Genomic DNA, 24,752 nt, shown 5'->3' with positions numbered 1-24,752 from the left:
TTGGGCTCTTCATGGGACATATGGATTATCAGTGGACAGATGGGGAATACTGTATTTTATTTGGAAAATAATATATGGGTAAAAAAGGGTTGGGAAGTTTTTATTTCAAATAAAGACCTTAACTCTGTGTGTGTCTTTAGCTTAAAGTTATGGGGTTAGTAATGAGGGCGTCTAATAGACACAAATGTTACCCAACTTGCTATCGCACCCGGCAAGTGGTAAGAGCTGGGCAAAGTGCCAGAATTGGCGCATCTAATAAATGTGCCTTTTCTGGGGTGGCTGTGTGAACAGGTAGCGGGATACAGTGATGAACAGGAGGCAGAACAAGAGTTAACAGGTTTATTAACAAAGGGATTACTCCATGCAGGGAGGTGATGGGTAAAACAGGGATATGGCAGGGGGAAAAGGCTCAGTATAAGGGCGAGTTAAAGTAATAATGGCAATATATAAAGCAACTGTTCATTGGAGGTTAAACTTATCAGTCCGACAGCTACTTAGCTGCAGAGTCCTAATGCTCCACGGTGGTGCCACCGTGATGATCCCCAGGTTAGTCCTGAAGAAGTTGCAGATCCGGTTCCTAATGGTGGTGACGAGTCCTCACTGTCTCGAGCGGAGTCGTGGGTCTGGATTCACCAGGAGGAATGAAGAATAGTCTATGATGCTGCCCGAGCATGGATCAGCTTGGCAGAGCACTACGGGTGAGGTAGGACACAGTTCTATGCAAGTCACCCTTTCTGTCTCAGACGACACACACGCAGCATAAACAGGCCTGGAGCGTCTGGCACTATTGGAATCAGGAGCCAGCAGGTACACTGTAGCTCTCTGCTCACAGTCACTGTACTTGACAGTTGGGGATCTATAGCTCTGGCCTGCGCTGTCACGTTGCTTGAAGGATCGAACACCAACCTTCACCTACTGCGTATGCTGTCTTCCCGCCAAGTCTCCTGCTCTCTTCCCATGCACAGCCCCTTTTATCTCAGACACGCCCCCTGATGAAAAGTGCAAAGGTCGGTCTGGGTCAGAAAGCTTTCCCCCGGGCAACAATGGTGACAGCCCCGACAGTTCCGGAACCGGCGCAAGAAAGGTACCCCCGGTCCAGTCCATCTTCTTACAGCTGCAGCACTGCTATTTTTAGGCCGGGGATGGATAATATCAATGGCTTCTTCTGAGTCTGAGAATTACAGCCCCCAGCTGTCTGCTTTAGCTTGGCTGTTTATTAAAAATGGGTGGGACTCCACAGCATTTTTTTAAATTATTAATTTAAATAATTTAAAGAAAATGTGTGGCTACACATCTAGTTTTAATAACTAGACAAAATAAAGCTAACAGCTGGGGGGATGCAGCCCACAGCTGTCTGCTTTATCTAGACTAGTTATAAAAAATGATGGGGGACTTCACGCCATTTTTTATTATTTATTTGAATACACTGGAGTTGCAGGAACTAAAAGTATTCCTATGCTGAGCCCATGATTTGTCCTACCAAATCATACTTGTTTTTAATGGAGACATGCCTGAGAAACTGTAGATCATGAACAGTCCAATTAAACTTAATAAGGCATACTCACTAATGCTTTATTGAGGGGGCTTCATGAACCAAGATTTTGTGATCAGTGGGAGACCCTGTTGTTAGACTCTAGTCAGATCCCTAGCACTCACACATTTGTTGCTTAAAGAACAATTCCCTTTGTCTTCAGTAAGATTATTCATTATTACCACATCTATGTTGAAAAGTACCAAAAGGCAAGGTCAGAGAGGCTAGAACCGCACCACAATTAATAACAATTCCTGAGCATTATCTCCAAACAAAGTTTGTCAATTGAGGAAGTACATTTTTGAAAAAAATAATGATGCACAGTCCTCATGTGGCTCTATCATAAATATCCCCTATTTGAATTACTGTAATAAATATAAATAAAAAACTCTACCAATACTTGAGTAATTCATGCATACATACTATGGACTTTTCAAGAAACCTACTACACCTAGGGCATGAAGTGGAACCATGAATGATTTAACATTTTGTGTCAAGGAAAAAATATACTATGTGTTTGAAAGTATTTTGAATTAAAACAGAATATATTTATTAAATGTCAAATTAACACAAGCTTAAAATACATCCTGAGGGCCACCAGATGGTGTACAAGTGAATAGGCCAGGCAAAAAAATAACAACAAAGTACGCAGATAGATGTGGAACAGATTATGTAACCACAAAAATAGACAGGGAAAGAACAGTTGGTTTATAACCTATGCGTGCAATAAATGCATACAATCATTCACAAGTAGAGAATGCAATTACAGCTGAATTTTTATACACAAGGTAGTAGAACATAAGTCCATCATAATATTGGTAATTGTATAAAACAGTGCATATATATCATGGTGAAAAACAATAAAGTACAAATAAAGTGTTATCTCTCAATAAAGCAGAAACTCTGCAGTGTGTGAGTATTCCTCTAAATTTTATTATACAGCCATCCATGTACCATCATGTAAGGGCACAAATAAGGGACAACAGGATATACTGGCGAGTTGCACAAGATCGTTGCTTACCCATATCAGAGGGGAGTGGTCACCTGCCATTTAACCCTTACACACGTTTAACTACTACTTTGACGTCAAAAGGAGAGAGAACGATTTTCCAGCTCCAAAGTTAGGGTCCTCATTGATTTAAATGGGGTTTGGGTTCAAGTTTAAATTCGGTCACAGTTCTGGATATGCCATGACAGAGAGGAGCCAGAAGACCACAGCATCTGATTTCTCCTATTCCTGCACTGATTATAAGCACTTCACCTTCATATTAAACTGACTAAATTTATTTTAGCAGTGCAGGGGTTAATCCGCTTAGTTGAGAGCTCTTGGAGTGTTAAGGCTCTCAGCTGTCCACTGTGCTACTCCCATCCTCTAAATAAACTGGGTCCTGGCTTGCACTCATTGTCAGAAAGCTTTTGCTGCATGGCTGGAGGTTGTCGTTGGTTATTATTGGAGAAGGCATTTGGTGGATTTATCTGTAACTGTTGCTAGGTTTTTAGTGTGTGATAATTCCCTTTGTTCTCTTACTTTGGTTTAACCCCATCCTCCACTCCTCATTGCATTCCTCTATTATATGTGTTATATTTGCATGTTTGGTATTTTTCATTACCCATGCTTGTATTACCTTGTTAGTCTGGTTGGTGTACTAAGGTACACTACTACTCCCCTCTTCCCTGGGAAGGGGGAAGAGTACAGTTTGAGGGCGGATTCAGGAGCAAAGTCAAGGTATGTGGTCCCAGCGTCTTCACCATCAGAAGTATTCTAACGAGCAGGTCGAGCTAGGGTGCCCCTATCATTAGGGTCCCGTGACACCTGACAACAGAGCCGTGATATCTGGACTGGAATTCGGTCTTTTACCACAACCTGAAATTCCACGGGTTGCTTCATCCCTACAAGTGACTACTGTAGTTCAGCAACATGAAAAAGTTGGTGAAAGGTGGTCTTTAATCGATACACAAATTCCACTAAAGCTACACAGTACACACAACTTGGTGTTCATATGTTCAGGCTTATGAGATTCTTTTAAACGTTTCGGACTTTTAAAAAAACACCAAATGTTTAAAAAGAAATAACACCCACATTCTTCAGGTGTTTAACACTAGGAAGACACTCAATACTTACAATACAAGTCATTTGGAAGAACAGAAAGTCGTCTGGTACACCCCCAGGCATTTTTTACAAGTTTTTTTTTAATATTTCTGCCATTAAAAAATGCTAGCATTGTATTTTTCTGGATATGAAAATGCATCTGGAAAACGCTACAAAAATACAAAAAAATGAAAATACAATGCTCAGAAATTAAAAAAAATGCTAGAAAAGATGTTCAGACTTACAAAACTCCTGAGAAAATGAAAGTTTTTCCCAAGTTGTCTTCTGCTTGAAAAATGAGTTTTGGACCACAAAAAATTTGAAAATACCTTTATTCTACTGACTTGCTTCTCTGTGTGTCTATGTTGCATAAGGATTGGCACATGAATTTTCTTTAAAATAAGTCCTCAAAAAAAAGATACCAGGATTACTATTGAAAAATGTTGCCCTCCAGTAACCTTGAGGAACAACGTACTATTTTGTCAGAGGATTCTTGCCATCTTAATTGTATAAAAGTGCAATATCTGCATGCATCTTGTGTGATTCCATTTTTTTAGTTTTTCTTGATGACTAGTGTTGAGCATTCCGATACCGCAAGTATCGGGTATCGGCCGATATTTGCTGTATCGGAATTCCGATACCGAGATCCGATACTTTTGTGGTATTGGGAATCGGAATCGGAAGTTCCCAGTGTATGGTTCCCAGGGTCTGAGGGAGAGGAAACTCTCCTTCAGGCCCTGGGATCCATATCCATGTAAAAAATAAAGAATTAAAATAAAAAATAGGGATATACTCACCCTCTGACGCGCCCTGGTAGTAACCGGCAGCCTTCTTTGCTTAAAATGCGCGCGTTTACTGCCTTCCGTGACGTCACGGCTTCTGATTGGTCGCGTGCCGCCCGCCCATGTGACCGTGACGCGACCAATCACAACAAGCCGTGACGTAATTTTCAGGTCCTGAATGCCGAATTCTAGGCATTCAGGACCTGAAAATTACGTCACGGCTTCTGATTGGTCGCGTGCCGCCCATGTGACCGCGACGCGACCAATCACAACAAGCCGTGACGTAATTTTCAGGTCCTGAATGCCGAATTCTAGAATTAGGCATTCAGGACCTGAAAATTACGTCACAGCTTGTTGTGATTGGTCGCGTCGCGGTCACATGGGCGGCACGCGACCAATCAGAAGCCGTGACGTCACGGAAGGCAGTAAACGCGCGCATTTTAAGCAAAGAAGGCTGCCAGTTCCCTCGATAAGGTGCAGGCTGCGTCGGAGAGGTGAGTATATCAATATTTTTTATTTTAATTCTTTATTTTACACATTAATATGGATCCCAGGGCCTGAAGGAGAGTTTCCTCTCCTTCAGACCCTGGGAACCATCAGGGATACTGTCCGATACTTGAGTCCCATTGACTTGTATTGGTATCGGGTATCGGTATCGGATTAGATCCGATACTTTGCCGGTATCGGCCGATACTTTCCGATACCGATACTTTCATGTATCGGACGGTATCGCTCAACACTATTGATGATGATGACTCATTCATTCTTACTGTAGTTTTTTTAAATGATTTGTGTGGAAATCAAAGCAACACTATCCAATTGAAAGAAGAGATTGATGTGCAAGATGGCACAGCTTCGTCTAAAAATATGGATGAATCAGCATTCACAGTCATGTAACTGAAACTGATGACTAAAGAAATTCTGAAAAAGCATAAGACTTATGTAATATTGTAAATATAGTAAGAGAGTCATAGCTCAATGCAAGAATTCTCTAATCCTTGAGTAGTACATGAATGCAAATGTTGGATGTTGACTTGCTCCCAACTTCATAAAATTAGAGTCTGTATAAGGAAAAAATGTTTTGTTAATTTTTTAATTTGGAAAAACACTATGTAGGAATTCATCATGAGATGAGTTTTTGAAATCAGTTTTTGTTGAAGTCTGTGTTGCCCTTATTTACTCCAAATGTATCTATGTGCCATCAGATGCTTAGTAAATGTAGTGTAAAATAAGTTTTACAACCCCATTTTTCCAAAAAAAGTTGGGACACTGTGTAAAATGTAGAGAAAACAACAATGCAACAAATTAGACATCTCTTATAGGCATAGTTTATTCACATCAGATCATAGAATACAGATCAGAGGTTGAAAGTTAGACATTTTTCCATTTCATTTGAAAAAAAATAATTCATTTAAAAATTAATGTCATCTTAAAAAAAAAAAGTTGTGACAGTGTTATCAAAGGGCTGGAAAAGTAAAGGCTCATCTAGACTTCAATTATTTTTTTTCTTTCGAATTTCATCAGATCATTGTGTCCTCAGAGTTTGGACAGTTTTACCATCAGTTTGTTCAAAATGTCATCAGTTTTTCTTGCATGATAAAAAAAAATGTTTCTCCAGCTTCTCCTATCTCCTACTGAAAAATGAACATTAACAGATGGCATCCGAGTGCTGTTCGATTTTTTTCAGAGATCAATAGACCTGCATTGGCACTTTTGATCTGATATTCAAATATGTCTCTGAAATATTGCATTGATCACTTAGTCCAACAAAAAAATTGGATATGTGAACAGCACCATAAACCAGCAGATACAAGACCTATCCGACAATTTTCAACTAAGTCACTAAATATAAAAGAGTATGTTAAAGAGACAGTCTCTCATAAGCCAAGATAGTCAAAGGTTCATCAGGGCTGTCATTAGGAATTTCAGGGCCCCATACTGGCCAAATTTTAGGGCCCCGTTAAGACTTTGCCCAGGCTCCACCCCAGTTCTGAATCCACCCAAGATCTGCCTCCACCCCTCGAACTTTCCACTGTCTCACTGCTCATTCTTGGAAAAACTCCACTTCTTCACCATGTCCTCACCAATCACACAATAACAGTTTCCATCAAACACCATATCACATACATAGCCAACAGATTTTGTTTTGACCAAAAGATTTTTTAAGTCTGCCACCACGACAAGGTAGACTCTTTTGGCAGGGCCCTATTCTACTCTAACCTATTAAACATTTCTTAAAATATCAAATACTCTATTTTAGGTATATTGTTACCGTATATACTCGAGTATAAGCCGAGATTTTCAGCCCAAATTTTTGGGCTGAAAGTGCCCCCTCGGCTTATACTCGAGTCACGGTCGGCGGGTGAGGGGGAGAGGGCGCTGAGGCATACTTACCTGCTTCCGGGGCTCCTGGCGCTCCCCCTGCCCGTCCCACGGTCTTCGGTGCCGCAGCTCTTCCCCTGTTCAGCGGTCACATGGGACCGCTCATTAGAGAAATGAATAGGCTGCTCCACCTCCCATAGGGGCGGAGCCGCATAATTCATTTCTCTAATCAGCGGTGCCGGTGACCGCTGACAGAGGAAGAGGCTGCGGCACCGAAGACCAGCTGTCCGGGGGAAGGAGCGGGACGCCGGGAGCAGGTAAGTATTACATATTTACCTTCCCTCGTTCCACCCGCCGGGCGCCGCTCAGTCTTCGCGTCCTCTTGTTCTGACTGTTCAGGTCAGAGGGCGCGATGACGCATATAGTGTGCGCGCCGCCCTCTGCCTGATCAGTCAGTGCAGAGAGACGCCGAGACGGGACGCTGAGGAGCTGCAAGCAAGAGAGGTGAGTATGTGTTTTGTTTTTTTTATTGCAGCAGCAGCAATGGCACAGATTTATGTGGAGCATCTATGGGGCAACGGTGCAGAGCACTATATATAAGGCACAGCTTTATGTGGAGCATCTATGGGGCCATAATCAAAGGTCAAAGGTGCAGAGCATTATATATGGCACAGCTATCTATGGGGCCATAATCAAAGGTGCAGAGCATTATATATGGCACAGCTTTATATGGGGCCATAATCAAAGGTGCAGAGCATTATATATGGCACAGCTATCTATGGGGCCATAATCAAAGGTGCAGAGCATTATATATGGCACAGCTATCTATGGGACCATAATCAAAGGTGCAGAGCATTATATATGGCACAGCTATCTATGGGGCCATAATCAAAGGTGCAGAGCATTATATATGGCACAGCTATCTATGGGGCCATAATCAAAGATGCAGAGCATTATATATGGCACAGCTATCTATGGGGCCATAATCAAAGGTGCAGAGGTAAATATAGCACAGCTATCTATGGGGCCATCAAAGGTGCAGAGCATTGTATATGGCACAGCTTTATATGGAGCATCTATGGGGCCATAATGAACTGTGCAGAGCATTATATATGGCACAGCTTTATGTGGAGCATCTATGGGGCCATAATGAACGGTGCAGAGCATTATATGTGGCACAGCTTTATGTCGAGCATCTATGGGGCCATAATGAACGGTATGGAGCATCTATTTTTAATTTTGAAATTCACCGGTAGCTGCTGCATTTTCCACCCTAGGCTTATACTCGAGTCAATAAGTTTTCCCAGTTTTTTGTGGCAAAATTAGGGGGGTCGGCTTATACTTGGGTCGGCTTATACTCGAGTATATACGGTATTTATTTTTCTTTAAGGGAATGTGTCACATACATTTTTTAAACTACGGTATTTGATACTAGATTGTTTTGTAATTTGTATTTCAAGTTTGCAGATTATTTTGTTCTGTTTTCTGTACCTTTATGGAAGCTGCTCTCGTCTGTTTGGAGTTATGGACATTGGACATATGCATGTACTTTATATATATTATAAGACATTATAGGGGATTCTATTTCCTTGGGAGAGTTTTCTATACATTTTCTCATGTTTAGTTGAAATGCAGGAAGAGGGAAGAGGTGAGCTGTGACACTATCTACTGTGAATGGTGGATTCTGTTATCTCTCATTGTAATCCTCCCAGTTATGAGATGATGGCTGTAAATTGATCTCTTCTGGATGTGTCAGACTATTAGAAAAGCAGTTTCTGTTTATTTATTATTTTATGATATAAGGGGTGATACACACTTTAACGAAAATTCTTCCAAAACTTTAAATTATGATTAACCCCTTAACGGCCAGGGGAATTTCAGTTTTCGAATTTCCGTTTTTTGCTCCCCTTTTTCCCAGAGCCATAATTTTGGTATTTTTCTGTCAATATGGCCATGTGAGAGCTTGGTTTTTTTGTGGGACAAGTTCTACTTTTGAATGACACCAATGGTTTTAACGTATCATGTACTGAAAAACGGGGAAATAATGCCAAAATGCAGTGAAATTGCAAAAAAAGCGCAATTCCACAGTTGTTTTTTTTTACCATGTTCACTAAATGCTGAAACTAACCTGCCATTATGATTCTCCAGGTAATTTCAAGTTCATGGACACCAAACATGTCTACGTTCTTTTTTATTTAAGTGGCAAAAAAAAATTCAAAATGTATTAATTGAAAAAATAAATGAAGGCGTCATATTGCGAGATCTGTAGGGTCTCCATTTTCCATGATCTGGGGTTGGGTGAGGGCTTATTTTTTGTGCACCAAGCTGACGTTTATATTGACACCATTTTGGTGTAGATACGATCTTTTCATTGCCCGTTATTACAATTTATTGCAATGTAGCGACGACCAAATAAAACCCTAATTCTGGCGTTTTTAATTTTATTCTCATTACGCTGTTTAGTAATCAGGTTAAGTCTTTTTTTATATTAATAGATCAGGCGATTCTGAAAGTAAAATATGTGTTTATTTGTTTTTTTATTGTTTTACTTTGAATGGGACGAAAGGGGTGATTTGAACTTTTACATATCTTTTATTTTTTAAAAAAAAAATTTTTTTTTTTACTTTTTGCATGCTTCAATACTCTCCATGGGAGACGAGAAGCTGCAATACTTTGATCGCTTCTGCTACACACAGGCGAACAGGCGATGATCAGATCGTCTGTGTGAAGCAAAAGTGCTCACTTGCTATGAGCGACGACCACAGGGTGGCGCTCATAGCAATCTGGCAGTGACAACCATAGAGAAAAAATAAGACCTCGCTTGCCTCCAGAGAAATTGAACCCCAAAGATATAGAAAGCCCCCAACAAATAATAACGGTGAGGCAAGAGGAAAACACAAACGTAGAGATGAACTAGATTCAGCAAAGTGAGGCCCAATAGTCTAGATAGCAGAAAATAGATAGTGGACTATGCGGTTAGCAGAAAACCCTACAAAACATCCACGCTGAACATTCAAGAACCCCCACACCGACTGACGGTGTGGAGGGAGAATATCAGCCCCCTAGAGCTTCCAGCGAGTCAAAATCAAATGTAAAGCAAGCTGGACAAAAACACTGAATAATGCAAACAATCCAAATTGTACAAAACAGACTTAGCTTTTCTTGCATGAGGCAGACTGAAAGGAATCCGGAGGAGACCAAATAGGTCTGGATACAACGATGCCAGGCAAGAGACTGAGTCCAGAGGAGGCTCAAATAGGAAACACCCGCTGCTTAACGACACAGCTGGAGCTCAGGCCTGCAACAAGACATACCTAACACAATACCGTTAGTGACCACCAGAGGGAGCCCAGAAACACAGTTCACAACAGAGTCCAGCATAGGCATACTATTAAGCCTGATGTCGGAAAGGGGTTAAAAGAATTGGCCATTTTCTAGTTACTGTTGAGGTGTTTGAAATGATAAGGTACTTACTTATATGGACTTTATTGAATTGAAATATGAATTGAAAATAGAAATATAGGCTATGTTGAATGCCTTTAAATCATATTACAAACACATTTTTTAACAATAACCAGAGGGTCGATGCCCAAAACATAAAGTACATTCCGTAACACATTCCCACTAAACATTTTGCTAACTAAATCTATTTTTCATAAGAGTCGTTCAGTTAAATGCTTTGGTCAATTACGTCAAGTGCAAAATTATAGCACCAATAACAAAAGAAAAAACAAGCAAAGCAAACAACAAAAAAGACAACACATATAACCAATTAATACCATGAAAATAAGGTTAGCACGTCATCGCCATCACTGTGTGGGTGGTGCATGCGCAGTGTGAGTCTGCTTCCTGTGCACATGCACAGATCAAGATTTCAACTCAGTGAATCACTGCAGGTGATTTAGCATTTTACTGTGCAGTGTAATTATGCACCTAGTGCGCGACGACCCACCTTCTGTCTGTGTCCTCCAGTGGCACCAATGTATAATTAATTTCCTGCAATGAGAAACACATAACATTAATTATTTCCAGGCAATCAAGATAAAAACAATGATCTCTACCACTATGGGCTTTAGCTAAGTTGAGAGTATATTGTTTAATCAAACTCCGATAAACCCCATCCAGCATAAGGGATTCCATCTCTCATTGGATATATGTCTAGCTTTTTGTTGTAGCTCCTTTACCTTATCTATGTTTTTATAGATTGAATCATGTGCATCTTTCTGCATACAGCATTCTTTCTACATACAGCATGAGCCCTCACATAGCCCCTCTGTATACAGTGGGTACGGAAAGTATTCAGACCCTTTTAAATTTTTCACTCTTTGTTTCATTGCAGCCATTTGGTAAATTCAAAAAAGTTATTTTTTTTCTCATTAATGTACACTCTGCACCCCTTCTTGACTGAAAAAAAAATAGAAATGTAGACATTTTTGCAAATTTAATAAAAAAGAAAAACTGAAATATCACATGGTCATAAGCATTCAGAACCTTTGCTCAGACACTCATATTTAAGTCACATACTGTTCATTTCCTTGTGAACCTCCTTGAGATGGTTCTATTCCTTCATTGGAGCTAAGCTGTGTTTAATTAAACTGATAGGACTTGATTTGGAAAGGCACACACCTGTCTATACAAGATCTCACAGCTCACAGTGCATGTCAGACCAAATGAGAATCATGAGGTCAAATGAACTGGCCAAGGAGCTCAAAGACAGAACTGTGGCAAGGCACAGATCTAGCCAAGGTTACAACAGAATTTCTGCAGTACTCAAGGTTCCTAAGAGCACAGTGGCCTCCATAATCCTTAAATGGAAGAAGTTTGGGACCACCAGAAGTCTTCCTAGACCTGGCCATCAAGCCAAACTGAGCAATCGTGGGAGAAGAGCCTTGGTGAGAGAGGTAAAGAAGAACCCCAAGATCACTGTGGCTGAGCACCAAAGATGTAGTAGGGAGATGGAAAAAAGTTCCACAAAGTCAACTATCACTGCAGCCCTCCACCAGTCAGGCCTTTATGGCAGAGTGGCCCGATGGAAGCCTCTCCTCAGTGCAAGACATATGAAAGCCTGCATAGAGTTTGCTAAAAAACACATGAAGGACTCCCAGACTATGAGAAATAAGATTCTCTGGTCTGATGAGACAAAGATAGAGCTTTTGGTGATAATTCTAAGTGGTATGTGTGGAGAAAACCAGGCACTGCTCATCACCTGCCCAATACAATACCAACAGTGAAACATGGTGGTGGCAGCATCATGCTATGGGGGTGTTTTTCAGCTGCAGGGACAGGACGACTGGTTGTCATTGAAGGAAACATGAATACGGCCAAGTACAGAGATATCCTGGATGAAAATCTCTTCCAGAGTGCTCTGGACCTCAGACTTGGCTGAAGATTCACCTTCCAACAAGACAATGACCCTAAGCACACAACTAAAATAACAAAGGAGTGGCTTCAGAACAATTCTGTGACCATTCTTGACTGACCCAGCCAGAGTCCTGACTTAAACCCAATTGAGCATCTCTGGAGAGACCTGAAAATTGCTGTCCACCAACGTTCCCCATCCAACCTGACAGAACTGGAGAGGATCTGCAAGGAAGAATGGCAGAGGATCCCCAAATCCAGGTGTGAAAAACTGGTTGCATCATTCCCTAGAAGATTCATGGCTGTACTAGCTCAAAAGGGTGCTTCTGCGCAATACTGAGCAAAGGGTCTGAATACTTATGACCATGTGATATTTCAGTTATTCTTTTTTAATAAATTTGCAAAAATTACTACATTTCTCCTTTTTTAGTCAATATGGGGTGCAGAGTGGACATTAATGAGAAAAAAATGAACTTTTTTGAATTTACCAAATGACTGCAATGAAAAAAGAGTGAAAAATTTAAAGAGGTCTGAATGCTTTCCGTACCCACTGTACATTGCAAAAACCTATACAGCTTCTCTACATACAGTATGAGCCTCCACATAGCTTCTCTATATACAGTATGAACCCCCACATAGCCTTCTGTATATAGCATGAGAACACTTATATCACCCTATATACAGTATAAGTCAGAATTGTATCTAGTAGTGATGAGCAAGCATGCTCGCTATTACTCAATACTCGATCAAGCATTGGGGTACTTGGTTACACTATCAAACAACATAAGAAAAAAACCAAGCGCACAATCAGCACCGCCCAACCTGTGCTCCCACCTCCACCTTATGGCTGATGTCTTTTTACCACAACCATATGGGGTGCTCGTGAAAAAAGAAACAGTCTGTGTAAAATGAGAAAATGAGTGCTCGTTTTCTCCTATTTTTCTCATTTTACACAGACTGTACTTGGTTACACTCGTTACTCCATTGAGTATTGCGGGTGCTCAAACGCCATTCTAAAGTCCCCCCCATGCATGTTTCATGACCGTTATACAGCTAATAAATATGGGGATTGCCTGCAATACATGAAAATGCCACAGCCATGTTGGGTACTGGCAATGCTATGATTGGCCAACCGCATCGTGTCTTTAGGTCTTATATAAGACCCGGTGATGCAATGCTCAGCACACGCTCCTCTGGAAGGAGTTCAGGGAAAGTTGATTTAGGAGGGAGAGCTACTATTGCAGTACTTGTATACTGCTGCTGCATTATTAAAGCAAATCCTTTTCAGGGCTACATAACTGTCCTTTCTCTAGTAAAACTGCTGTTATTGGCATTCAGTGTAGGCATAGCTGGTGGAGGAGGGATAGTTTTGGATTAGAGGCATATAAATTAATAATCTTTATTTATATAGTGCCAAAAGGACTTTGATTAGGGAATGTGATAGGCCACTCTAAACAGATGTGTTTTTAGGGAAAGCTTAAGTTAAGTGTGTAAGTTGTGGTTAGCCCTAATTTCTTGGGGTAGAGCATTCCAAAGAATTGGTGCAACTCGGGAATAGGAGGTATGGATTATTGTGTATGTTAGTCAAAAGTCACGGAGTGTAGAGAACAGGTAAGCTGATAAACAAAAATGGGGGAGGAGATATAGGGGTGCCACATTGTGGCAAGCTTTGTGGGTGAGAACTAGCAATTTAAAGTGGATCCTATAATGTATGGGCAGCCAGTGCAATGACTGGCACACAGCGGAAGTGTCCGAGTAACGATTAGCCAGATAGATTACCCTGGCTAAATTGTAGAGTGGAAAGTCGAGTGAGAGGCAGGCCAATTAGTAGAGAATTACAGTAGTCGAGGCGGGTGTCACGTGTTTATCACAACAAAGAGGAGCCAGAAGACTGCAGTGTCTGATTTTTCCTGATTAGAAGCACTTCACCTTCAAATTAAACAATGCAGGTTTCTTTTAGCAGTATATGGGTTAATCTGCTCGATTGAGAGCTCTTAGAAGCTTTCCTGCAATAAGGCTCTCAGATGTTCACTTTTGGCCACTCCCCTCTCCTACATAATCTGGGCCCTGGCAAGCACTTATTGCCAGAGATAGCTTATGCTGAAAGGTTAGATTGCAGTTTGTGGTTGTTGCTTGAGAAGGCGTTTAGTGGATTTATCTGACACTGTTGTTAGGTTCTGTGTGTGTGCTAATTCCCCTCTATCTCCTACTTTGGTTTTACCCCATCCTCCACTCCCATGTGTGCAGAAATGCAGGCAGCACTCATACGTCATACGTGCACTCAACTTCTTTAGCCAACAATGGCGAGTCCAGTTCTGAGTGGAACCTGTTAAACCGCTGTATGGTCTTGGTCACTGGGCTGCAGCTCGGTTTCATCATGTTGGCAATCTTATAAGTGTTCAAAATGAAAGTCTGATAAAAAAAGATTTGGTAGGTTAAGATTTGATTGTCATCCAAAAATATTAAACTTAATGCACCAGTGACAAAGTTCCGTCTAAAGTTTATCGGCCCCTATGAGATTCTGGAAGTGATCAATCCACTGGCTTTTAGGTAGAAGCTTCCTTCATCTATTCGCATCCCTAATGTCATCTAATGTTTTTCCTTTGAATTTGTCTCCCTCATCCCCCCTCCTCCCATTTCTGTCAATAACAGTTTAGGATGCAAGGTACAAAGAATTGTGGATTCTTGGAAGGTCCATAATTCCCTCCAGTGTTTCATTAATTGAAAGGGATATGGACCAGAGGAAAGATCCTGGGTTCCATCCCAAGATGTGAAGGTCAATAGTATGGTCAGGACCTTCTATTCTAGGTTTCCAGGAAAATCTGTGGGTCCAGTGGCTCCCCCTACAAGAGGAAATGATTCCGCCACTCGCTATGTCCTGGGGACACTGTGAGTGACAGCTCAACTAACCTACGGATAGCAAGGGCATGTCAGGATGTCGATGCTGTGTGTGATAGCTCAGCTGCCCTATGATAGCATTGGCATGTCAAGCTGTCAGTTTTGTGTTTGGGATTCCTGCAGGTGTTTTGCTTTACGGATAATTGTCAGGCTATTTAGCTTGCTGACAATGTCAGATCATTGCCAATTGTAGCTTCAAGTTCAGTGATGTGTTGACTCTGTGCTCTGAATTTTGTTATTCTGATCTATCATCGCCATACCTAGGATTTGCCTTTCAACTACCCATTTGAAAGCGATGTGGAATAAGATGGCGCTATATAAGCAAAGCATAATAAATTATAATGTGGAATTTCTTTTACTCCACCTCTTGAGCATTCCCTTGAATTGAATGAGCCAAACTCAGTGCTGGGACTGACTTATCATGCCAATCAGAATGAGCGAAAACTAATGAATCTCCTTATTCAATCTAGACACCAACATAAACATTTTTCCCATTCCTTGGTCCTTCAGGCTTGCTACTGTCTCCTCGAATGCAATATCCATTTATCTAACCTCCTCATGAGCTGTGTGGTGAAATGCGTAGAGATTATATGACATCTATAATGATAAGTACCCCTCACGACTGTCTTATTGTTCTTTACCAATTTAATCTATGGACTATTCTAATATCTGCTGATTGTGATTAACTATGTTATTTCATTAATTTTTAAGCACCCTTTATATTGGTTCATTTAATTTTGGGGTCTATGGATTATAGGGTCTTTTAGGGCCAGCTGCCATTGAGCGGGGGCACCATATCCGCTGACAAGTAGGGTGCCAACCTTCTCTGGTAGGCAGGGTACAGCGGAGGTACAGGCTAGAGGGTTACACTTATCTCATTCATGTTTCTATGCATCATTTTCTATCAGGCATGGTAATTTACACTTTTTCCCTGACATGATTTGTACCTGTATGCACTGCTTTTCTTTCTGACCTATACTATTGGGTACTGTCCTCATATGTTATGAAAGTGTATCAGCTGGCACTTATCTATAGGGCATAATAGGACAGTAGGGTAAGTTGTCGGTGAGCAGGGGCGCCATTCACGTGTGGATTGCTATAGGGTGAAAACCTCCACAGTCAGGCAGGCATACAGCTCAGGGTTCATCTCTTGGGTGAACATAGTGTGCACTTTATTAGTGTGGTGTTCATATTTGTTGTTTGTCTCTTTTTTTAAATGAATATTAAAAGTTATATTTTATATCTTCTCAATATTGGGGTTTTTTCATGTTAACTTATATTGATCTACCCTCTTATACCTAATTTGATGATTTCTCGTCAACTGCCTGCCTAAGTCTCTCAAAGCAATCCTTAACTGGTTGCTTAGCCTTTTGTTGAATATTTGTCACCCTTACCCAGCACTGAGACTGCACCATGGCTCCACCCCAGTTCCTCCTCCACCTAAGCTCCACCTTTACGCCTCAAACTTTCCACAGTCCCACCATCCACTCCTGGAAAACTCCACTCTTCACCAATCATACATTCACAGTTCACACTCAACACCATATCACATACATAGCCACCTGCTTTTGCTTTAACCAAAATATGTTTTAAACCTGCCACAACAAGGTTGGCTCTTTTGGCAGGGTCCTACTGTACTCTAACTTATTAAACATTCCTTAAAATATCCAAGACTCTTTTTATGTATATTCTTATTTATTTTTCTTCAAGGGAATGTGTCGCATACATTTTTTAAACTAATTGAAATCATTTTTATTTTTATTTCTGACTGTAGATGATTACATTCTTTTTTCTGCACATTTAAGAAAGCTGCTCTCTTGCCTGTTTGGAGATATGGACATTGGACAATTTTCAAACTTTCAATTTTAATTTTTATGCCCTTAAATCAGAGAGTTATGTCACACAAAATAGTTTCTAAAGAACACTTCCCACATGTCTACTTTACATCAGCATACTTTTTTAAACATTATCTTTTTTTTAATTAGGAAGTTATAAGGGTTAAAAGTTGACAAGCAATTTCTAATTTTTCAAACAAAATTTACGAAACCATTTTTTTACGGACTACATCACATCTCAAGTGACTTTGAGGGGCCTATATGAAAGAAAATACACAAAAGTGACACTGTTCTAAAAACTGAACCCCTCAAGGTATTCAAAACCACATTTAAGAAGTGTATTAACCCTTCAGGTGCTTCACAGGAATTAATGGAATGTTTAAGGAAAAAATGAACATTCAACTTTTTTTCACAAAAATGTTACTTTAGACCCCAATTTTTTTCTTTTTACAAGGGTAACAGTAATAAATGGTCTACAAAATTTGTTGATGAAAGTTATCCTGAGCACGACGATACCCTAAAACCATTGTTTGGGCACACGGCAAAGCTCGGAAGAGAAGGAGTGCTATTTGAGTTTTTGAATGTAAAATTTGCTGCAATAATTATCGGACGCCATGATACGTTTGGAGAACCCCTGATGAGCCTAAACAGTGGAAACAACTCACAGGTGACACCATTTTGGAAATCAGACCCCTCAGGGAACTTATCTAGATGTGTGATGAGCACCATGAACCCCCAGGTGCTTCACAGACATTTATCACATTGAGCCATGAAAATAATACAAAATCACTTTTTTCACACAAATATGTTTTAAGCCCCAAATTTTGCATTTCACACGGGTAACAGGAGAAATTGCACCTTATAAGTGGTAAAAATTATACTTTTATTTTATTTAAGAGTACATCCTTAGCTAATTCAAGGCAATAAATATTCTATTGACCTCTCATGCAGCAGACTCGCATTGCATGCTATAATTTTTGGGGGTTTATTTTATTGAAAATAATACCCTAATTCTTTTCCATTGTTGACCTACAAAATAATAATAAATCCACAGGTATAAATAAAAACAAAGGATTATGAATGCCAAATTCAGCAAAATTTATAAACAGATTAAACCATAATGATCCAAAAACAGACCTCTGAAGTACTGTACTTAACATATGTCCAGTTTGAGATGACCCATTTATGGCTACTCTTAGAATATGAACACCCATTCTGTACCCAACCACAAATTGGACTATCTAAACCTTATCTTGTCCAATAACCATCCAGAATCAACAAAATAAAATGGATCATTGTTTCTTTAATCAAGGATAAGACTGGTTTCCCTTGTACAGAGATCCCCTTTGTGGTATCCTCTTCCCTTTTTCTATATATGACCTCTGAGCCACTCTACAAAGTTTATACTTGGAGTTTTCCACCACCCTGTGCTTCCAAGTGGTCATTGACTGTTCCTTAATTTTGTCCAGACAGTTATTGTAATAGATCTTGCATTAATGTTTTTTTTTATTAATAATTCAACCACATTATGACATATGCGTACATCTTCAAGCTGCAGCTCTAAGTAATTGAAATAACACAATATTCATTATTATCTATCTGGTGTCTATACCACATGTAAGAATTAGATCATATTGATGCAGTAGGATCAAAGAGTGAATCTGGCATGGCCTAAAATTTGCCGCGGCGCGCTACGCACCGCACACTTTATACCTCCTTCCCTTCTTCAAAAGTTGGGAGGTATGGTACCGCATTTGCCAGATCATGGCAAGTGCCGCAAATCCCATAGGGAATGAATGAGGCCGAATGCAGTGTTGCTGTAAGTGATCCGTTACGCGGCACATGCAGAAAAACTGCCGGATCTGCTGCAAAAGGCAACTTTCACATCAGCGATTCTTGCTAAAGTCACTGCCGATAGTGTCATACTCACAAAAGGGGGAGGCAGCACTAAAAGTGCCTAGGGCAGCAGAAACTCTAAATACGGCCCTGCTCACCTATCCCCAACCTTCACTTCCTCCATCTCTGGTCCATCTTCTGCACCCAGGAGCACTACGGTCTCCTTTTTGCAGTGCTTGAATTCTTGCTGTAGAAAGGTTTCGCTATCAATGATAAAAGGAGTAAATTTCAAATGAAAAACCCGTCTACTGTCTGGAAAAGGTATTGATCCTGAATATATTGTTGATGTCAGTTCTGTAGGGATAAGTCAGTGCCATCTTAGTTCAGCGGCGACTAAAGACCGTTCTAGTAGATCTCTTACTTATGTTGAGAGATGTAATTCTCAGACTTAGAAGCTTGTTGTTTGGGCATATAAAAGGTTTCACACATACTGTATCCTAAAGGAATTGATTTTGAAATGATAACAGATCCTCAGCCATTGCAGGTAAATAGAAAGATGTATGGTATAAGGTTTTGTTTGGCCGAGTGTGATTTGAAAACCAGTGCAACACGTGAAGTAGTGATGATGTCTTCCCTCACACTATTGGTACTGCTTCCTTGGAGGCTGCTGGCAACAGCCTGCAATGTAATCTGGTGGAGAGGGCGAGCAAGGCAGTAAGAGATGCCATTATAGTTATTAACAGAAAGTGTTTTACTGAGGCACAAGTTGAATAAACATAACGTATAATTGGCATCAAATTGGAGGGTGTTCACATTTGGATTTGACAGAGTTTTCATATACAGTACATGGTTATATATGGCAGTACTTTATATTTCATCTTCAACACGATCTCACAATCAAACAGTTTTATATTAGCAGAATCACTTTGCTTTATTTCCTGCACAAGACTGCAGCAGCAATCTATTCTGGTATTCTAATGTTACACCAGTCTCTTATGGGAGTAAGATTTCTGGCATGGTGCATGTGCCTCTTCATGAATCAGGAGCTCCTGACTCTACCACCCCCTCACATCAAGACCAGCGAGACACCAGTATTGATGAATCAGGGCCATAGTCTTGTCATGTCAGGCCTGTCGGCAGATGAGCAGCAAACCAGAACCAGTCACACATGCCATGGGATGATCTGGCTACTGATCAATGTGATGTAATACCACATTGATGAATAGACCACCCCACGGTGGCAGTATCATAAAGGGAAGAATTTGTGATGCCAGGATGCACTTAGTTAGCCTCTGCTTCCAATTAGTGCAATATAATGTGGTGTACTCCAATTAATCCAGGAAACAGGGTGGACACAGGTTGGACATACAGGGGCACAATAGAGCACAAATACAGAAAAGCGTAGAACAGCATTTCCCTGTGTAAAGTCACCGAGCCCTGTATCCCTCCTTGATCTTTGTGCCTACTCTGTAGAGTACAGCAGAGCTATGTGTGATTACTACTACATGTAGCAGCTTTCATCTCACAGCATTTAGTGTGGTGTCAGGGGGAGTACAGCAGAGCTGACAGTGCAGTGAGATGAAAGCTGCAAGAGGTTTATAATGGCACATTGCTCTTCTGTACACACCCTCCCCCCACTCTAACTGCTGTGAGATGAAAGCTGACAGAGGTGCTTGTAATGAAGCATAACTCTGCACCTCTGGGTGTCATTACATGTTTCACAAGAGAAAGCCTAATGCTTTCTGGAGAGGTGCTTCCCCCCCCCCCACCCTCCGCATGCTGCCGCCTCCTTATGTTCGATCAATATCATGCAGGTGAACATGCCTGTAGAGAAAAATCTTTATAAGCTATTATTTTTGCAATGCAGCCACTATTCCATGACAGTTTAATATGCTAAAACTAAAGAAAGTTCCTCTTTACACATGCAGAGATTGGAACTTAATGCAATTTTCTCACGTGATTTACATTGCTCTATGTGAGAATAATAGCATAGGATACAATGCTGATCCCTATGATATACAGGTTTATGAATTTTGGAACAGGATTTCTGTATGAACTATTAAAAATCTTTATTTCATTTCTCATATTTACATGTTATAAAATACATTTCAATATTTTAATTCACTAGTTTAAAGTGACTGTATTTGTCTCATGAGAGACTTTGATAATAAATTGCTAGGTTATGGCATCAAAATCATATCAAAGCATGCAGTTTCTATAGATAGCAGAGCAGTCTTGACACATCTTGAAACTGCCATGGAGGTTGCCTATCTCAGCTGGCACTTAATTTAATGACTAACCGGACTGGACATTATTGGCAATATTCTGGCAATCTCTGTCATGGTGTATCTGAATATAAAACCTTATCAACTTTCCACAGGATAGAGGCCAACTGTTATGTCCCCAAGCGATCACATTAAAATGGGTGTCCCATGCCCCAAATTAGAGATAAAACAGTTGTCGCTCATTCAAACTGAAGCAGCATTCAAAGTAGATAGGCTTGATGGAGATATCCGAGTTTAACTCTGTCTATCTCTGAGAGCCCTTCAGCTGACCAATAACCAGACTGGATATTATGTCATTTTTATAGTAAAACAAGGTAGTGAAAAATTATCTTTCCTATTAATGTCCTTAAGTTCTTAAGTTACACACCACTTAGGTGCTCATTGTTCTAAGGAAGTAGAGTATAATGAAACTGCAAGTCCCTATTCATGGAGTGTAAGGAATGTCTGACTTTTTCTTCCAAGAAACAAAAGTTTTTAAGTGCAGCTACGAAGAAATTTTAGAATTTCCCCCAATACATTTTTCATCCAGAGGACACGACAATTTCTAACTTTGGGTTGTCATTGGAATGTTGTGTAAGACTGAAAGAATAATTCTTTTCATTTGTAACAATACCGCTGTTAACTTCTATAGATACTGAAAGAAACAGAACTCCATTATCTTCCTCATGTGACAGCACCAGGGATTTACAGGCAGGACAACTAAGTTCAAAGTATTATCAATACATCCCTTCCTCATTCCCTACAATAGAAACTGGCAGTCCTCCAACTACCTTCTGTTACAATGTATTAAATGCTGTCTTTTTGCTGTGTATTGGTAGGTTCCTTGTGGACACTTTCTCCAAACAAAACCACATGCTGTACTTTCCACATAAGGTTGTTGAAGCAATAAAAATACTTAAGTCATACACATATTTATCCACTATTGCAAATGTATTGGAGTTTCCCATATTTTCAATGCAAGAGTGGCTACTAAAGGTACCTTCACACGAAACGACTTTACAACGAGAACGACAACGATCCGTGACGTTGCAGCGTCCTGGATAGCGATATCGTTGTGTTTGACACGCAGCAGCGATCTGGATCCTGCTGTGATATCGCTGGTCGTTGATTAAAGTTCAGAACTTTATTTGGTCGTCAGATCGGCGTGTATCGTCGTGTTTGAAAGCAAAAGCAACGATATCAGCAATGTTAAACATGGAGCTAACGACCTGTGAGAACGATAAGTGTGTCACCGCTACGTCACAGGATCGCTCCTGCGTCATTCTGGAGCTGCTGTGTTTGACATCTCTACAGCGATGTAAACAGCGACAGCGATCGGATCGTTGTCGTTCTCGCTGTAAAGTCGTTTCGTGTGAAGGTACCTTAAGTTTAAAAAATATTTGTACTAGTGCAGATGTGGGCAAAGTCCGGCCAGCATGACACATGCAGCCATTTGGTTGTCCTTATGCGGCTCGTGGACAGGGTCAGCCATAGAGACTTTTGTGCTCAGTGGTGGCGGTGCAAGCTATGTTAGGGGAGTTGTTGGGTGCTATGTTGGCCAGAGGTGCTGGGCTCAGGGCAGTGTTGGTCATACTGGTGGGCATGGCTGGCAGAACTGAAAGTTCTGTGGGTGGAGTTGGATTTGTACAGCACAGTGTGCACCTGACCTTCGTAGACATGTACAGTACATCAGCAGGACAGGTGTGAACATACCCATGCTGTGCATGCCTGATTGCTGCATTCCAGTTTCAGTCACAGGTTCGCCGCCGGAGCAGGTTCAGTCACTGCTGCTGTAGCCGCGCCCCCGCACTGACTGACAGCTGGCCCTAATTTTTAGCGAGTTGTCAGTCAGTGCGGGTGGTGCATCTGCAGCCAACGCTCTCTATATATAGAGCGGTGAGCCGGTGACACAAACCGTTATGGTGCCGCGCCCATGACTGAGACCAGAGCGCTATCCGGAGGAATAAAGTTATTTTCTTCCCAGTAGTGGGTGTCTGAGTTCAGACGATAGACAGGTTCAAAACACTGCAAGCCAATAGAGTTTTTTCACGTGACAGGATCACTTTAGCACTATGTGGTCATTTAAATTAGATTGTCCTGTAGTGGACAGCTCCTTTAAAACAGTTTTCCACTTATACATTTTTTCTCTTCAACAAATTTTGCTGCTTGAAAATAACTCGCCTTTCCCTGCTTGAGTTATGCGTTTCTGGCTCCAGCATTGACGTCGCGAGTACAACAAATAGTTGGGTCCTCAGTTCTAGTATCTACTGTGGCCCCTTGGGGATATAAATTCCCCACTCATGTACTGGAGTGATACCTTGTTTTAGAAGACTGTACATACAAGCTTTCTATATAGATTATGTCTGTTGTGAAAGCCCATTTTATACTTGGATGACACATGACCAAACTGCGATGGTCATATCAAAACCACAGCTGCAAATGTTCCATCCTGACCACTCTGACCAGTTGACATATGGTAATATGTTGTGCATACTGACAATAGGTGAGGTATCAGAATATGCAGATTTTGATTTGAAGGAAAATTTGTCATTAGGATTTTATACTCCAAACGAATGTCAAGTTTGTAAAATCCTGACTAGTGATGAGCGAATATACTCGTTACTCGAGATTTCTCGAGCATGCTCAGGGGTCCTCCGAGTATTTTTTTATTGCTCGGAGATTTCATTTTTCTTGCCGCAGCTGAATTATTTACATCTGTTAGCCAGCATAAGTACATGTGGGGATACCCTAGCAACCAGGCAACCCCCACATGTACTAATGCTGGCTAACAGATGTAAATCATTCAGCTGCGGCAAGAAAAACGAAATCTCCGAGCAATAAAAAAATACTCGGAGGACCCCTGAGCATGCTCGAGAAATCTCGAGTAACGAGTATAGTCGCTCATCACTAATCCTGACCTTACTTGAAGAAATCCGTTTTATTGTTTTAGAGAAATCCATGGATAAAATTGTGTGTTAATGAACTGTAAGTGCAGTGGGGTTGGACGTTACACTATCAGTTCTCCTGTTTTTCTCTCCCTACTGTTGCAGGGGGGGATGAAGATTGGGGACGGAGCAAATCTTGAACCCGGGCAGAGGGGGCTTGGTGAGCCAGAACGGTATAAAAGAGAGGGGCTTCCCGCAAGAGAGAGAAATCAGGGAGGACTGGCGCTGAGCTGCAGTGAAGGATAAGCCATATAGTAGAGATCACGGCCGGGCACAGAGAGGGAGCCCAGGTTTTAGCACGCGTGCAGCGGAATGCACACCGAATGAGGGATTGTGGAGAATATTCCTTTGCGGAGCTGCAGCATAATGGACGAGAGGTTCAGCGGGTAAGACCGGTGACCGCCTGCTATCTCCAGAAGTGAGGACAGCTTGTTAGGCGGGGAAGCCGGAAGAACTCAGCTGGCAGCCCACCAACCATCTGACTCAGGAGGACAAAACGGACTGCGGACTCACGCTAAGTTGAATTAATATATAGACTGCCATTCTGAATGACTGTTTCCCTTTGTTTTCCCCTCATCCTTTATTTGTTTATTGCCTGTTGCTCCCTGCAAGGAGGTTGTTCCTGTATTGATGAAATAAGTAATTGTTAACCCCTGCTCTGTGCTTCTGTGTCACTGCATCTGTTTACCTGTGTTACAAAGTCTCTGATATTGTCTTATTATTTAAAGTGAGGCTGTCATCATGAAAATGCTGTCTAATCTACAGGCACCGTGTTATAGAGCAGGGGGAGCTGAGCAGATTAATATATAGTTTAGGGGGAGAAGAGTTAGTATAAGGGCTCACACTCGTCAGCGTAAATGAAATCGGTCCAATGTTGTTCCTGTAAAGTAGG

At 41.0% G+C, this 24,752-nt stretch overlaps 1 long non-coding RNA gene across 1 annotated transcript in view; it reads right to left on the bottom strand.

Moving 5' to 3' along the window:
• The window catches only part of LOC143818082 (uncharacterized), a 95,326-nt gene that overhangs the window by 9,320 nt on the left and 61,254 nt on the right, over positions 1-24,752 (bottom strand). The window contains exon 2 of the long non-coding RNA XR_013224298.1: positions 10,677-10,720. This is a non-coding gene — a long non-coding RNA (uncharacterized LOC143818082). The remainder of the gene's footprint in view (positions 1-10,676; positions 10,721-24,752) is intronic.

Source organism: Ranitomeya variabilis, chromosome 3 (assembly GCF_051348905.1).
Source record: "Ranitomeya variabilis isolate aRanVar5 chromosome 3, aRanVar5.hap1, whole genome shotgun sequence".
NCBI lineage: Eukaryota > Metazoa > Chordata > Amphibia > Anura > Dendrobatidae > Ranitomeya > Ranitomeya variabilis.
Note: the sequence above shows the minus strand (reverse complement) of the source record. Positions and strands in the feature narration are given on the sequence as shown.